The sequence below is a fragment of the Pseudophryne corroboree genome, chromosome 11 (genome assembly GCF_028390025.1).
Source record: "Pseudophryne corroboree isolate aPseCor3 chromosome 11, aPseCor3.hap2, whole genome shotgun sequence".
Taxonomy (NCBI): domain Eukaryota; kingdom Metazoa; phylum Chordata; class Amphibia; order Anura; family Myobatrachidae; genus Pseudophryne; species Pseudophryne corroboree.
Genome location: NC_086454.1, coordinates 167,439,267 through 167,455,203, shown reverse-complemented (window position 1 = coordinate 167,455,203; position 15,937 = coordinate 167,439,267). Strand labels below are relative to the sequence as shown.

The 15,937-nt window shown below is 32.9% G+C and overlaps 8 non-coding genes across 8 annotated transcripts; all 8 read left to right on the top strand.

The window, feature by feature from the left end:
* Positions 1–197: 197 nt before the first annotated feature.
* On the top strand, positions 198–271 carry TRNAI-AAU (transfer RNA isoleucine (anticodon AAU)). Its single transcript has one exon. It is a non-coding gene; the product is annotated as a tRNA-Ile (tRNA).
* Positions 272–1,860: 1,589 nt separating this feature from the next.
* Positions 1,861–1,934, top strand: TRNAI-AAU (transfer RNA isoleucine (anticodon AAU)). Its single transcript has one exon. It is a non-coding gene; the product is annotated as a tRNA-Ile (tRNA).
* Positions 1,935–3,519: 1,585 nt separating this feature from the next.
* Positions 3,520–3,593, top strand: TRNAI-AAU (transfer RNA isoleucine (anticodon AAU)). The gene has a single exon. It is a non-coding gene; the product is annotated as a tRNA-Ile (tRNA).
* A 1,587-nt stretch (positions 3,594–5,180) lies between these two features.
* TRNAI-AAU (transfer RNA isoleucine (anticodon AAU)) lies at positions 5,181–5,254 on the top strand. The gene has a single exon. It is a non-coding gene; the product is annotated as a tRNA-Ile (tRNA).
* A 3,234-nt stretch (positions 5,255–8,488) lies between these two features.
* On the top strand, positions 8,489–8,562 carry TRNAI-AAU (transfer RNA isoleucine (anticodon AAU)). The gene has a single exon. It is a non-coding gene; the product is annotated as a tRNA-Ile (tRNA).
* Positions 8,563–10,148: 1,586 nt separating this feature from the next.
* Positions 10,149–10,222, top strand: TRNAI-AAU (transfer RNA isoleucine (anticodon AAU)). Its single transcript has one exon. It is a non-coding gene; the product is annotated as a tRNA-Ile (tRNA).
* Positions 10,223–13,289: 3,067 nt separating this feature from the next.
* Positions 13,290–13,363, top strand: TRNAI-AAU (transfer RNA isoleucine (anticodon AAU)). The gene has a single exon. It is a non-coding gene; the product is annotated as a tRNA-Ile (tRNA).
* Positions 13,364–14,953: 1,590 nt separating this feature from the next.
* TRNAI-AAU (transfer RNA isoleucine (anticodon AAU)) lies at positions 14,954–15,027 on the top strand. Its single transcript has one exon. It is a non-coding gene; the product is annotated as a tRNA-Ile (tRNA).
* The last annotated feature ends 910 nt before the right edge of the window (positions 15,028–15,937 follow it).

Genomic DNA, 15,937 nt, shown 5'->3' with positions numbered 1-15,937 from the left:
TTGTTATTATCCTATCTAATATTTATTTTTATTTTGTAATGTGGAAAGAAACTGGAGCATTTTTATGATACCCATGCTTCAAGTGACTCTATCTCTTAAGATTTAAAAAAAAAAAAAAGAAATGCTATAAAAACAAAATATGATCTGTGCTTTGAGGTACATTTGCCAGTTTTGTGTTTGCTTGCAGTAACATCTGTGGCCTGTTAGCTCAGTTGGTTAGAGCGTGGTGCTAATAACGCCAAGGTCACGGGTTCGATCCCCGTATGGGCCATTTGCTTTTCTTGATGGACAAGAATGGAATAAGCTCATCGTGGAGTGCATGAATACTTGAAAACATCATAGACACATATATCACAAAATCTCTTCAAATACATATCAGAATCCAGTGGGAGTGTCATCCTTTGGCTGATGAAGATTTTTCTCTACATGGCTCAGTGACTTTTGTCTCAAATCAAGCAATATGGCATAACTAAGATATGCAAGGGCAAATTAATCAGTTATTATAATGCTGCTCAAACATATAGGGCACTAGGTGTTACTAGAAGAAGTAGAAGATATGTGCTCCCCTCTCATTAGTGCACACTGAAGTAAAAAAAAATGGAGAATTTCTAAAGACCAGAGCACAAGTAATGGATCTCTGCATTCTTATTGCATCTTTTCTTATTTCCAAATATTTGACATACTTCTGATTTGATAAGTTTAAAAATGAGTTTAAACAAAGGACACCACTGAAGATGATGGAATTTATATGAATTTTAAATGAAGATTTGCAATACTCATACATTGAATGAAAATGGAGCTTTGAACAAAAGGAAAATAAACAATGTTAGCTCCCACGAGATATGAACTCAGATTACTAGATTCAAAGTCCAGGATGCTAACAATTACACCATGGAACCCTCACCTGAGCAATGGCATCTACTGAAGTGCGCTCATCTTTTAAATGCAAAGAAAAGAAATTCAATACTTTATATATATTATTTCAAGTTTCTAATAAGCTCAGGGATGCAATAGGTATTATGTAGAATATTTGTCCAAACCCAATGATAATATATAAAAAGTAACCTATTTTTTAAAGGAGAAGATAGATACTAGAAACCTAAATGCCTAGGACCAATTTCAGTTGGAGCATCACCCCTTATGTTATCCTAGCATTGAATTGACAGTTTTTCTGTATTTCCATATTTGCATATCAGCCACTTACAATTGTTTCAAGCTTTATAACAGAGGACTGCCTTTTTTATAGACCAAGGATGAAAGTCTCTTGTGAGTTAAGTCTGATAATGACATCACAATTTGTAAATTAAGCTATAGTATGATTACAGAGTGTAGACTGAATAAAAAGTGCTTTCCTATGGATTGAAGTTTGTATTTTCTTAAGCTTTGCATTCCAAAATGGGCTAGCATTCTTTATTTCCAATGGGCACATTAAGCTACTTCCCCAATATATATTTTTTTGTGTTAAAAGTTAATCATACACAACTTGGTAAAACATACTAAATTTAATACATAATGGATTACATCCTGGGATTATCTTTTTCAACAATCTGTAAATTTACAATTAAAAATTGTGTATTAGATTTTTTAGATTGATTTTGCTTAGATTTGCATATACTCCTTGTCTAAATTGTCTATTTTTATACTATTAGTAGATGCCTTAATCTTTGTTATTATCCTATCTAATATTTATTTTTATTTTGTAATGTGGAAAGAAACTGGAGCATTTTTATGATACCCATGCTTCAAGTGACTCTATGGCTTAAACTTTTTTTTTGAAAAATGAAATGCTATAAAAACAAAATATGATCTGTGCTTTGAGGTACATTTGCCAGTTTTGTGTTTGCTTGCAGTAACATCTGTGGCCGGTTAGCTCAGTTGGTTAGAGCGTGGTGCTAATGACACCAAGGTCACGGGTTCGATCCCCGTATGGGCCATTTGCTTTTCTTGATGGACAAGAATGGAATAAGCTCATCGGTGGAGTGCATGAATACTTGAAAACATCATAGACACATATATCACAAAATTTCTTCAAATATATATCAGAAGGCAGTGGGAGTGTCATCCTTTGGCTGATGAAGATTTTTCTCTACATGGCTCAGTGACTTTTGTCTCAAATCAAGCAATATGGCATAACTAAGATATGCAAGGGCAAATTAATTAGTTATTATATTGCTGCTCAAACATAGAGGGCACTAGGTGTTACTAGAAGAAGAAGAAGATATGTGCTCCCCTCTCATTAGTGCACACTGAAGTAAAAAAAAATGGAGAATTTCTAAAGACCAGAGCACAAGTAATGGATCTCTGCATTCTTATTGCATCTTTTATTATTTCCAAATATTTGACATACTTCTGATTTGATAAGTTTAAAAATGAGTTTAAACAAAGGACACCACTGAAGATGATGGAATTTATATGAATTTTAAATGAAGATTTGCAATACTCATACATTGAATGAAACTGGAGCTTTGAACAAAAGGAAAATAAACAATGTTAGCTCCCACGAGATATGAATTCAGATTACTAGATTCAAAGTCCAGGGTGCTAACAATTACACCATGGAACCCTCACCTGAGCAATGGCATCTACTGAAGTGCGCTCATCTTTTAAATGCAAAGAAAAGAAATTCAATACTTTATATTATTTCAAGTTTCTAATAAGCTCAGGGATGCAATAGGTAATATGTAGAATATTTGTCCAAACCCAATGATAATATATAAAAAGTAACCTATTTTTTAAAGGAGAAGATAGATACTAGAAACCTAAATGCCTAGGACCAATTTCAGTTGGAGCATCACCCCTTATGTTATCCTAGCATTGAATTGACAGTTTTGCTGTATTTCCATATTTGCATATCAGCCACTTACAATTGTTTCAAGCTTTATAACAGAGGACTGCCTTTTTTATAGACCAAGGATGAAAGTCTCTTGTTAGTTAAGTCTGATAATGACATCACAATTTGTAAATTAAGCTATAGTATGATTACAGAGTGTAGACTGAATAAAAAGTGCTTTCCTATGGATTGAAGTTTGTATTTTCTTAAGCTTTGCATTCCAAAATGGGCTAGCATTCTTTATTTCCAATGGGCACATTAAGCTACTTCCCCAATATATATATTTTTGTGTTAAAAGTTATTCATACACAACTTGGTAAAACATACTAAATTTAATACATAATGGATTACATCCTGGGATTATCTTTTTCAACAATCTGTAAATTTACAATTAAAAATTGTGTATTAGATTTTTTAGATTGATTTTGCTTAGATTTGCATATACTCCTTGTCTAAATTGTCTATTTTTATACTATTAGTAGATGCCTTAATCTTTGTTATTATCCTATCTAATATTTATTTTTATTTTGTAATGTGGAAAGAAACTGGAGCATTTTTATGATACCCATGCTTCAAGTGACTCTATGGCTTAAGCTTTTTTTTGAAAAATGAAATGCTATAAAAACAAAATATGATCTGTGCTTTGAGGTACATTTGCCAGTTTTGTGTTTGCTTGCAGTAACATCTGTGGCCGGGTAGCTCAGTTGGTTAGAGCGTGGTGCTAATAACGCCAAGGTCACGGGTTCGATCCCTGTATGGGCCATTTGCTTTTCTTGATGGACAAGAATGGAAAAAGCTCATCGGTGGAGTGCATGAATACTTGAAAACATCATAGACACATATATCACAAAATTTCTTCAAATACATATCAGAAGCCAGTGGGAGTGTCATCCTTTGGCTGATGAAGATTTTTCTCTACATGGCTCAGTGACTTTTGTCTCAAATCAAGCAATATGGCATAACTAAGATATGCAAGGGCAAATTAATCAGTTATTATATTGCTGCTCAAACATAGAGGGCACTAGGTGTTACTAGAAGAAGAAGAAGATATGTGCTCCCCTCTCATTAGTGCACACTGAAGTAAAAAAAAATGGAGAATTTCTAAAGACCAGAGCACAAGTAATGGATCTCTGCATTCTTATTGCATCTTTTCTTATTTCCAAATATTTGACATACTTCTGATTTGATAAGTTTAAAAATGAGTTTAAACAAAGGACACCACTGAAGATGATGGAATTTATATGAATTTTAAATGAAGATTTGCAATACTCATACATTGAATGAAAATGGAGCTTTGAACAAAAGGAAAATAAACAATGTTAGCTCCCACGAGATATGAACTCAGATGACTAGATTCAAAGTCCATGGTGCTAACAATTACACCATGGAACCCTCACCTGAGCAATGGCATCTACTGAAGTGCGCTCATCTTTTAAATGCAAAGAAAAGAAATTCAATACTTTATATATATTATTTCAAGTTTCTAATAAGCTCAGGGATGCAATAGGTATTATGTAGAATATTTGTCCAAAACCAATGATAATATATAAAAAGTAACCTATTTTTTAAAGGAGAAGATAGATACTAGAAACCTAAATGCCTAGGACCAATTTCAGTTGGAGCATCACCCCTTATGTTATCCTAGCATTGAATTGACAGTTTTTCTGTATTTCCATATTGCATATCAGCCACTTACAATTGTTTCAAGCTTTATAACAGAGGACTGCCTTTTTTATAGACCAAGGATGAAAGTCTCTTGTGAGTTAAGTCTGATAATGACATCACAATTTGTAAATTAAGCTATAGTATGATTACAGAGTGTAGACTAAATAAAAAGTGCTTTCCTATGGATTGAAGTTTGTATTTTCTTAAGCTTTGCATTCCAAAACGGGCTAGCATTCTTTATTTCCAATGGGCACATTAAGCTACTTCCCCAATATATATTTTTTGTGTTAAAAGTTATTCATACACAACTTGGTAAAACATACTAAATTTAATACATAATGGATTACATCCTGGGATTATCTTTTTCAACAATCTGTAAATTTACAATTAAAAATTGTGTATTATATTTTTTAGATTGATTTTGCTTATATTTGCATATACTCCTTGTCTAAATTGTCTATTTTTATACTATTAGTAGATGCCTTAATCTTTGTTATTATCCTATCTAATATTTATTTTTATTTTGTAATGTGGAAAGAAACTGGAGCATTTTAATGATACCCATGCTTCAAGTGACTCTATGGCTTAAGCTTTTTTTTGAAAAATGAAATGCTATAAAAACAAAATATGATCTGTGCTTTGAGGTACATTTGCCAGTTTTGTGTTTGCTGGCAGTAATATCTGTGGCCTGTTAGCTCAGTTGGTTAGAGCATGGTGCTAATAACGCCAAGGTCACGGGTTCGATCCCCGTATGGGCCATTTGCTTTTCTTGATGGACAAGAATGGAATAAGCTCATCGTGGAGTGCTTGAATACTTGAAAACATCATAGACACATATATCACAAAATCTCTTCAAATACATATCAGAATCCAGTGGGAGTGTCATCCTTTGGCTGATGAAGATTTTTCTCTACATGGCTCAGTGACTTTTGTCTCAAATCAAGCAATATGGCATAACTAAGATATGCAAGGGCAAATTAATCAGTTATTATAATGCTGCTCAAACATATAGGGCACTAGGTGTTACTAGAAGAAGTAGAAGATATGTGCTCCCCTCTCATTAGTGCACACTGAAGTAAAAAAAAATGGAGAATTTCTAAAGACCAGAGCACAAGTAATGGATCTCTGCATTCTTATTGCATCTTTTCTTATTTCCAAATATTTGACATACTTCTGATTTTATAAGTTTAAAAATGAGTTTAAACAAAGGACACCACTGAAGATGATGGAATTTATATGAATTTTAAATGAAGATTTGCAATACTCATACATTGAATGAAAATGGAGCTTTGAACAAAAGGAAAATAAACAATGTTAGCTCCCACGAGATATGAACTCAGATTACTAGATTCAAAGTCCAGGGAGCTAACAATTACACCATGGAACCCTCACCTGAGCAATGGCATCTACTGAAGTGCGCTCATCTTTTAAATGCAAAGAAAAGAAATTCAATACTTTATATATATTATTTCAAGTTTCTAATAAGCTCAGGGATGCAATAGGTATTATGTAGAATATTTGTCCAAACCCAATGATAATATATAAAAAGTAACCTATTTTTTAAAGGAGAAGATAGATACTAGAAACCTAAATGCCTAGGACCAATTTCAGTTGGAGCATCACCCCTTATGTTATCCTAGCATTGAATTGACAGTTTTTCTGTATTTCCATATTTGCATATCAGCCACTTACAATTGTTTCAAGCTTTATAACAGAGGACTGCCTTTTTTATAGACCAAGGATGAAAGTCTCTTGTGAGTTAAGTCTGATAATGACATCACAATTTGTAAATTAAGCTATAGTATGATTACAGAGTGTAGACTGAATAAAAAGTGCTTTCCTATGGATTGAAGTTTGTATTTTCTTAAGCTTTGCATTCCAAAATGGGCTAGCATTCTTTATTTCCAATGGGCACATTAAGCTACTTCCCCAATATATATTTTTTTGTGTTAAAAGTTATTCATACACAACTTGGTAAAACATACTAAATTTAATACATAATGGATTACATCCTGGGATTATCTTTTTCAACAATCTGTAAATTTACAATTAAAAATTGTGTATTAGATTTTTTAGATTGATTTTGCTTAGATTTGCATATACTCCTTGTCTAAATTGTCTATTTTTATACTATTAGTAGATGCCTTAATCTTTGTTATTATCCTATCTAATATTTATTTTTATTTTGTAATGTGGAAAGAAACTGGAGCATTTTTATGATACCCATGCTTCAAGTGACTCTATGGCTTAAGCTTTTTTTTGAAAAATGAAATGCTATAAAAACAAAATATGATCTGTGCTTTGAGGTACATTTGCCAGTTTTGTGTTTGCTTGCAGTAACATCTGTGGCCGGTTAGCTCAGTTGGTTAGAGCGTGGTGCTAATAACACCAAGGTCACGGGTTCGATCGTTGCTTTTCTTGATGGACAAGAATGGAATAAGCTCATCGGTGGAGTGCATGATTACTTGAAAACATCATAGACACATATATCACAAAATCTCTTCAAATATATATCAGAAGCCAGTGGGAGTGTCATCCTTTGGCTGATGAAGATTTTTCTCTACATGGCTCAGTGACTTTTGTCTCAAATCAAGCAATATGGCATAACTAAGATATGCAAGGGCAAATTAATTAGTTATTATATTGCTGCTCAAACATAGAGGGCACTAGGTGTTACTAGAAGAAGAAGAAGATATGTGCTCCCCTCTCATTAGTGCACACTGAAGTAAAAAAAAATGGAGAATTTCTAAAGACCAGAGCACAAGTAATGGATCTCTGCATTCTTATTGCATCTTTTATTATTTCCAAATATTTGACATACTTCTGATTTGATAAGTTTAAAAATGAGTTTAAACAAAGGACACCACTGAAGATGATGGAATTTATATGAATTTTAAATGAAGATTTGCAATACTCATACATTGAATGAAACTGGAGCTTTGAACAAAAGGAAAATAAACAATGTTAGCTCCCACGAGATATGAATTCAGATTACTAGATTCAAAGTCCAGGGTGCTAACAATTACACCATGGAACCCTCACCTGAGCAATGGCATCTACTGAAGTGCGCTCATCTTTTAAATGCAAAGAAAAGAAATTCAATACTTTATATTATTTCAAGTTTCTAATAAGCTCAGGGATGCAATAGGTATTATGTAGAATATTTGTCCAAAACCAATGATAATATATAAAAAGTAACCTATTTTTTAAAGGAGAAGATAGATACTAGAAACCTAAATGCCTAGGACCAATTTCAGTTGGAGCATCACCCCTTATGTTATCCTAGCATTGAATTGACAGTTTTGCTGTATTTCCATATTTGCATATCAGCCACTTACAATTGTTTCAAGCTTTATAACAGAGGACTGCCTTTTTTATAGACCAAGGATGAAAGTCTCTTGTTAGTTAAGTCTGATAATGACATCACAATTTGTAAATTAAGCTATAGTATGATTACAGAGTGTAGACTGAATAAAAAGTGCTTTCCTATGGATTGAAGTTTGTATTTTCTTAAGCTTTGCATTCCAAAATGGGCTAGCATTCTTTATTTCCAATGGGCACATTAAGCTACTTCCCCAATATATATTTTTTTGTGTTAAAAGTTATTCATACACAACTTGGTAAAACATACTAAATTTAATACATAATGGATTACATCCTGGGATTATCTTTTTCAACAATCTGTAAATTTACAATTAAAAATTGTGTATTAGATTTTTTAGATTGATTTTGCTTAGATTTGCATATACTCCTTGTCTAAATTGTCTATTTTTATACTATTAGTAGATGCCTTAATCTTTGTTATTATCCTATCTAATATTTATTTTTATTTTGTAATGTGGAAAGAAACTGGAGCATTTTTATGATACCCATGCTTCAAGTGACTCTATGGCTTAAGCTTTTTTTTGAAAAATGAAATGCTATAAAAACAAAATATGATCTGTGCTTTGAGGTACATTTGCCAGTTTTGTGTTTGCTTGCAGTAACATCTGTGGCCGGGTAGCTCAGTTGGTTAGAGCGTGGTGCTAATAACGCCAAGGTCACGGGTTAGATCCCTGTATGGGCCATTTGCTTTTCTTGATGGACAAGAATGGAATATGCTCATCGGTGGAGTGCATGAATACTTGAAAACATCATAGACACATATATCACAAAATCTCTTCAAATACATATCAGAAGCCAGTGGGAGTGTCATCCTTTGGCTGATGAAGATTTTTCTCTACATGGCTCAGTGACTTTTGTCTCAAATCAAGCAATATGTCATAACTAAGATATGCAAGGGCAAATTAATTAGTTATTATATTGCTGCTTAAACATAGAGGGCACTAGGTGTTACTAGAAGAAGAAGATATGTGCTCCCCTCTCATTAGTGCACACTGAAGTAAAAAAAAATGGAGAATTTCTAAAGACCAGAGCACAAGTAATGGATCTCTGCATTCTTATTGCATCTTTTCTTATTTCCAAATATTTGACATACTTCTGATTTGATAAGTTTAAAAATGAGTTTAAACAAAGGACACCACTGAAGATGATGGAATTTATATGAATTTTAAATGAAGATTTGCAATACTCATACATTGAATGAAACTGGAGCTTTGAACAAAAGGAAAATAAACAATGTTAGCTCCCACGAGATATGAATTCAGATTACTAGATTCAAAGTCCAGGGTGCTAACAATTACACCATGGAACCCTCACCTGAGCAATGGCATCTACTGAAGTGCGCTCATCTTTTAAATGCAAAGAAAAGAAATTCAATACTTTATATATATTATTTCCAGTTTCTAATAAGCTCAGGGATGCAATAGGTATTATGTAGAATATTTGTCCAAACCCAATGATAATATATAAAAAGTAACCTATTTTTTAAAGGAGAAGATAGATACTAGAAACCTAAATGCCTAGGACCAATTTCAGTTGGAGCATCACCCCTTATGTTATCCTAGCATTGAATTGACAGTTTTTCTGTATTTCCATATTTGCATATCAGCCACTTACAATTGTTTCAAGCTTTATAACAGAGGACTGCCTTTTTTATAGACCAAGGATGAAAGTCTCTTGTGAGTTAAGTCTGATAATGACATCACAATTTGTAAATTAAGCTATAGTATGATTACAGAGTGTAGACTGAATAAAAAGTGCTTTCCTATGGATTGAAGTTTGTATTTTCTTAAGCTTTGCATTCCAAAATGGGCTAGCATTCTTTATTTCCAATGGGCACATTAAGCTACTTCCCCAATATATATTTTTTTGTGTTAAAAATTACTCATACACAACTTGGTAAAACATACTAAATTTAATACATAATGGAATACATCCTGGGATTATCTTTTTCAACAATCTGTAAATTTACAATTAAAAATTGTGTATTAGATTTTTTAGATTGATTTTGCTTAGATTTGCATATACTCCTTGTCTAAATTGTCTATTTTTATACTATTAGTAGATGCCTTAATCTTTGTTATTATCCTATCTAATATTTATTTTTATTTTGTAATGTGGAAAGAAACTGGAGCATTTTTATGATACCCATGCTTCAAGTGACTCTATGGCTTAAGCTTTTTTTTGAAAAATGAAATGCTATAAAAACAAAATATGATCTGTGCTTTGAGGTACATTTGCCAGTTTTGTGTTTGCTTGCAGTAACATCTGTGGCCGGTTAGCTCAGTTGGTTAGAGTGTGGTGCTAATAACGCCAAGGTCACGGGTTAGATCCCCGTATGGGCCATTTGCTTTTCTTGATGGACAAGAATGGAATAAGCTCATCGGTGGAGTGCATGAATACTTGAAAACATCATAGACACATATATCACAAAATCTCTTCAAATACATATCAGAAGCCAGTGGGAGTGTCATCCTTTGGCTGATGAAGATTTTTCTCTACATGGCTCAGTGACTTTTGTCTCAAATCAAGCAATATGGCATAACTAAGATATGCAAGGGCAAATTAATTAGTTATTAAATTGCTGCTCAAACATAGAGGGCACTAGGTGTTACTAGAAGAAGAAGAAGATATGTGCTCCCCTCTCATTAGTGCACACTGAAGTAAAAAAAATGGAGAATTTCTAAAGACCAGAGCACAAGTAATGGATCTCTGCATTCTTATTGCATCTTTTCTTATTTCCAAATATTTGACATACTTCTGATTTGATAAGTTTAAAAATGAGTTTAAACAAAGGACACCACTGAAGATGATGGAATTTATATGAATTTTAAATGAAGATTTGCAATACTCATACATTGAATGAAAATGGAGCTTTGAACAAAAGGAAAATAAACAATGTTAGCTCCCACGAGATATGAACTCAGATTACTAGATTCAAAGTCCAGGATGCTAACAATTACACCATGGAACCCTCACCTGAGCAATGGCATCTACTGAAGTGCGCTCATCTTTTAAATGCAAAGAAAAGAAATTCAATACTTTATATATATTATTTCAAGTTTCTAATAAGCTCAGGGATGCAATAGGTATTATGTAGAATATTTGTCCAAACCCAATGATAATATATAAAAAGTAACCTATTTTTTAAAGGAGAAGATAGATACTAGAAACCTAAATGCCTAGGACCAATTTCAGTTGGAGCATCACCCCTTATGTTATCCTAGCATTGAATTGACAGTTTTTCTGTATTTCCATATTTGCATATCAGCCACTTACAATTGTTTCAAGCTTTATAACAGAGGACTGCCTTTTTTATAGACCAAGGATGAAAGTCTCTTGTGAGTTAAGTCTGATAATGACATCACAATTTGTAAATTAAGCTATAGTATGATTACAGAGTGTAGACTGAATAAAAAGTGCTTTCCTATGGATTGAAGTTTGTATCTTCTTAAGCTTTGCATTCCAAAATGGGCTAGCATTCTTTATTTCCAATGGGCACATTAAGCTACTTCCCCAATATATATTTTTTTGTGTTAAAAGTTAATCATACACAACTTGGTAAAACATACTAAATTTAAAACATAATGGATTACATCCTGGGATTATCTTTTTCAACAATCTGTAAATTTACAATTAAAAATTGTGTATTAGATTTTTTAGATTGATTTTGCTTAGATTTGCATATACTCCTTGTCTAAATTGTCTATTTTTATACTATTAGTAGATGCCTTAATCTTTGTTATTATCCTATCTAATATTTATGGTTATGGTTGGTTAGAGCGTGGTGCTAATAACGCCAAGGTCACGGGTTCGATCCCTGTATGGGCCATTTGCTTTTCTTGATGGACAAGAATGGAATAAGCTCATCGGTGGAGTGCATGAATACTTGAAAACATCATAGACACATATATCACAAAATCTCTTCAAATACATATCAGAAGCCAGTGGGAGTGTCATCCTTTGGCTGATGAAGATTTTTCTCTACATGGCTCAGTGACTTTTGTCTCAAATCAAGCAATATGTCATAACTAAGATATGCAAGGGCAAATTAATTAGTTATTATATTGCTGCTCAAACATAGAGGGCACTAGGTGTTACTAGAAGAAGAAGAAGATATGTGCTCCCCTCTCATTAGTGCACACTGAAGTAAAAAAAAATGGAGAATTTCTAAAGACAAGAGCACAAGTAATGGATCTCTGCATTCTTATTGCATCTTTTCTTATTTCCAAATATTTGACATACTTCTGATTTGATAAGTTTAAAAATGAGTTTAAACAAAGGACACCACTGAAGATGATGGAATTTATATGAATTTTAAATGAAGATTTGCAATACTCATACATTGAATGAAACTGGAGCTTTGAACAAAAGGAAAATAAACAATGTTAGCTCCCACGAGGTATGAATTCAGATTACTAGATTCAAAGTCCAGGGTGCTAACAATTACACCATGGAACCCTCACCTGAGCAATGGCATCTACTGAAGTGCGCTCATCTTTTAAATGCAAAGAAAAGAAATTCAATACTTTATATATATTATTTCAAGTTTCTAATAAGCTCAGGGATGCAATAGGTATTATGTAGAATATTTGTCCAAACCCAATGATAATATATAAAAAGTAACCTATTTTTTAAAGGAGAAGATAGATACTAGAAACCTAAATGCCTAGGACCAATTTCAGTTGGAGCATCACCCCTTATGTTATCCTAGCATTGAATTGACAGTTTTTCTGTATTTCCATATCAGCCACTTACAATTGTTTCAAGCTTTATAACAGAGGACTGCCTTTTTTATAGACCAAGGATGAAAGTCTCTTGTGAGTTAAGTCTGATAATGACATCACAATTTGTAAATTAAGCTATAGTATGATTACAGAGTGTAGACTGAATAAAAAGTGCTTTCCTATGGATTGAAGTTTGTATTTTCTTAAGCTTTGCATTCCAAAATGGGCTAGCATTCTTTATTTCCAATGGGCACATTAAGCTACTTCCCCAATATATATTTTTTTGTGTTAAAAGTTATTCATACACAACTTGGTAAAACATACTAAATTTAATACATAATGGATTACATCCTGGGATTATCTTTTTCAACAATCTGTAAATTTACAATTAAAAATTGTGTATTAGATTTTTTAGATTGATTTTGCTTAGATTTGCATATACTCCTTGTCTAAATTGTCTATTTTTATACTATTAGTAGATGCCTTAATCTTTGTTATTATCCTATCTAATATTTATTTTTATTTTGTAATGTGGAAAGAAACTGGAGCATTTTTATGATACCCATGCTTCAAGTGACTCTATGGCTTAAACTTTTTTTTGAAAAATGAAATGCTATAAAAACAAAATATGATCTGTGCTTTGAGGTACATTTGCCAGTTTTGTGTTTGCTTGCAGTAACATCTGTGGCCAGGTAGCTCAGTTGGTTAGAGCGTGGTGCTAATAACGCCAAGGTCACGGGTTCGATCCCCGTATGGGCCATTTGCTTTTCTTGATGGACAAGAATGGAATAAGCTCATCGGTGGAGTGCATGAATACTTGAAAACATCATAGACACATATATCACAAAATCTCTTCAAATACATATCAGAAGCCAGTGGGAGTGTCATCCTTTGGCTGATGAAGATTTTTCTCTACATGGCTCAGTGACTTTTGTCTCAAATCAAGCAATATGGCATAACTAAGATATGCAAGGGCAAATTAAATAGTTATTATATTGCTGCTCAAACATAGAGGGCACTAGGTGTTACTAGAAGAAGAAGAAGATATGTGCTCCCCTCTCATTAGTGCACACTGAAGTAAAAAAAAATGGAGAATTTCTAAAGACCAGAGCACAAGTAATGGATCTCTGCATTCTTATTGCATCTTTTCTTATTTCCAAATATTTGACATACTTCTGATTTGATAAGTTTAAAAATGAGTTTAAACAAAGGACACCACTGAAGATGATGGAATTTATATGAATTTTAAATGAAGATTTGCAATACTCATACATTGAATGAAACTGGAGCTTTGAACAAAAGGAAAATAAACAATGTTAGCTCCCACGAGATATGAATTCAGATTACTAGATTCAAAGTCCAGGGTGCTAACAATTACACCATGGAACCCTCACCTGAGCAATGGCATCTACTGAAGTGCGCTCATCTTTTAAATGCAAAGAAAAGAAATTCAATACTTTATATATATTATTTCAAGTTTCTAATAAGCTCAGGGATGCAATAGGTATTATGTAGAATATTTGTCCAAACCCAATGATAATATATAAAAAGTAACCTATTTTTTAAAGGAGAAGATAGATACTAGAAACCTAAATGCCTAGGACCAATTTCAGTTGGAGCATTACCCCTTATGTTATCCTAGCATTGAATTGACAGTTTTTCTGTATTTCCATATTTGCATATCAGCCACTTACAATTGTTTCAAGCTTTATAACAGAGGACTGCCTTTTTTATAGACCAAGGGTGAAAGTCTCTTGTGAGTTAAGTCTGATAATGACATCACAATTTGTAAATTAAGCTATAGTATGATTACAGAGTGTAGACTGAATAAAAAGTGCTTTCCTATGGATTGAAGTTTGTATTTTCTTAAGCTTTGCATTCCAAAATGGGCTAGCATTCTTTATTTCCAATGGGCACATTAAGCTACTTCCCCAATATATATTTTTTTGTGTTAAAAGTTATTCATACACAACTTGGTAAAACATACTAAATTTAATACATAATGGATTACATCCTGGGATTATCTTTTTCAACAATCTGTAAATTTACAATTAAAAATTGTGTATTAGATTTTTTAGATTGATTTTGCTTAGATTTGCATATACTCCTTGTCTAAATTGTCTATTTTTATACTATTAGTAGATGCCTTAATCTTTGTTATTATCCTATCTAATATTTATTTTTATTTTGTAATGTGGAAAGAAACTGGAGCATTTTTATGATACCCATGCTTCAAGTGACTCTATGGCTTAAGCTTTTTTTTTGAAAAATGAAATGCTATAAAAACAAAATATGATCTGTGCTTTGAGGTACATTTGCCAGTTTTGTGTTTGCTTGCAGTAACATCTGTGGCCGGTTAGCTCAGTTGGTTAGAGCGTGGTGCTAATAACGCCAAGGTCACGGGTTCGATCCCCGTATGGGCCATTTGCTTTTCTTGATGGACAAGAATGGAATAAGCTCATCGGTGGAGTGCATGAATACTTGAAAACATCATAGACACATATATCACAAAATCTCTTCAAATACATATCAGAAGCCAGTGGGATTGTCATCCTTTGGCTGATGAAGATTTTTCTCTACATGGCTCAGTGACTTTTGTCCCAAATCAAGCAATATGGCATAACTAAGATATGCAAGGGCAAATTAAATAGTTATTATATTGCTGCTCAAACATAGAGGGCACTAGGTGTTACTAGAAGAAGAAGAAGATATGTGCTCCCCTCTCATTAGTGCACACTGAAGTAAAAAAAAATGGAGAATTTCTAAAGACCAGAGCACAAGTAATGGATCTCTGCATTCTTATTGCATCTTTTCTTATTTCCAAATATTTGACATACTTCTGATTTGATAAGTTTAAAAATGAGTTTAAACAAAGGACACCACTGAAGATGATGGAATTTATATGAATTTTAAATGAAGATTTGCAATACTCATACATTGAATGAAACTGGAGCTTTGAACAAAAGGAAAATAAACAATGTTAGCTCCCACGAGATATGAATTCAGATTACTAGATTCAAAGTCCAGGGTGCTAACAATTACACCATGGAACCCTCACCTGAGCAATGGCATCTACTGAAGTGCGCTCATCTTTTAAATGCAAAGAAAAGAAATTCAATACTTTATATATATTATTTCAAGTTTCTAATAAGCTCAGGGATGCAATAGGTATTATGTAGAATATTTGTCCAAACCCAATGATAATATATAAAAAGTAACCTATTTTTTAAAGGAGAAGATAGATACTAGAAACCTAAATGCCTAGGACCAATTTCAGTTGGAGCATCACCCCTTATGTTATCCTAGCATTGAATTGACAGTTTTTCTGTATTTC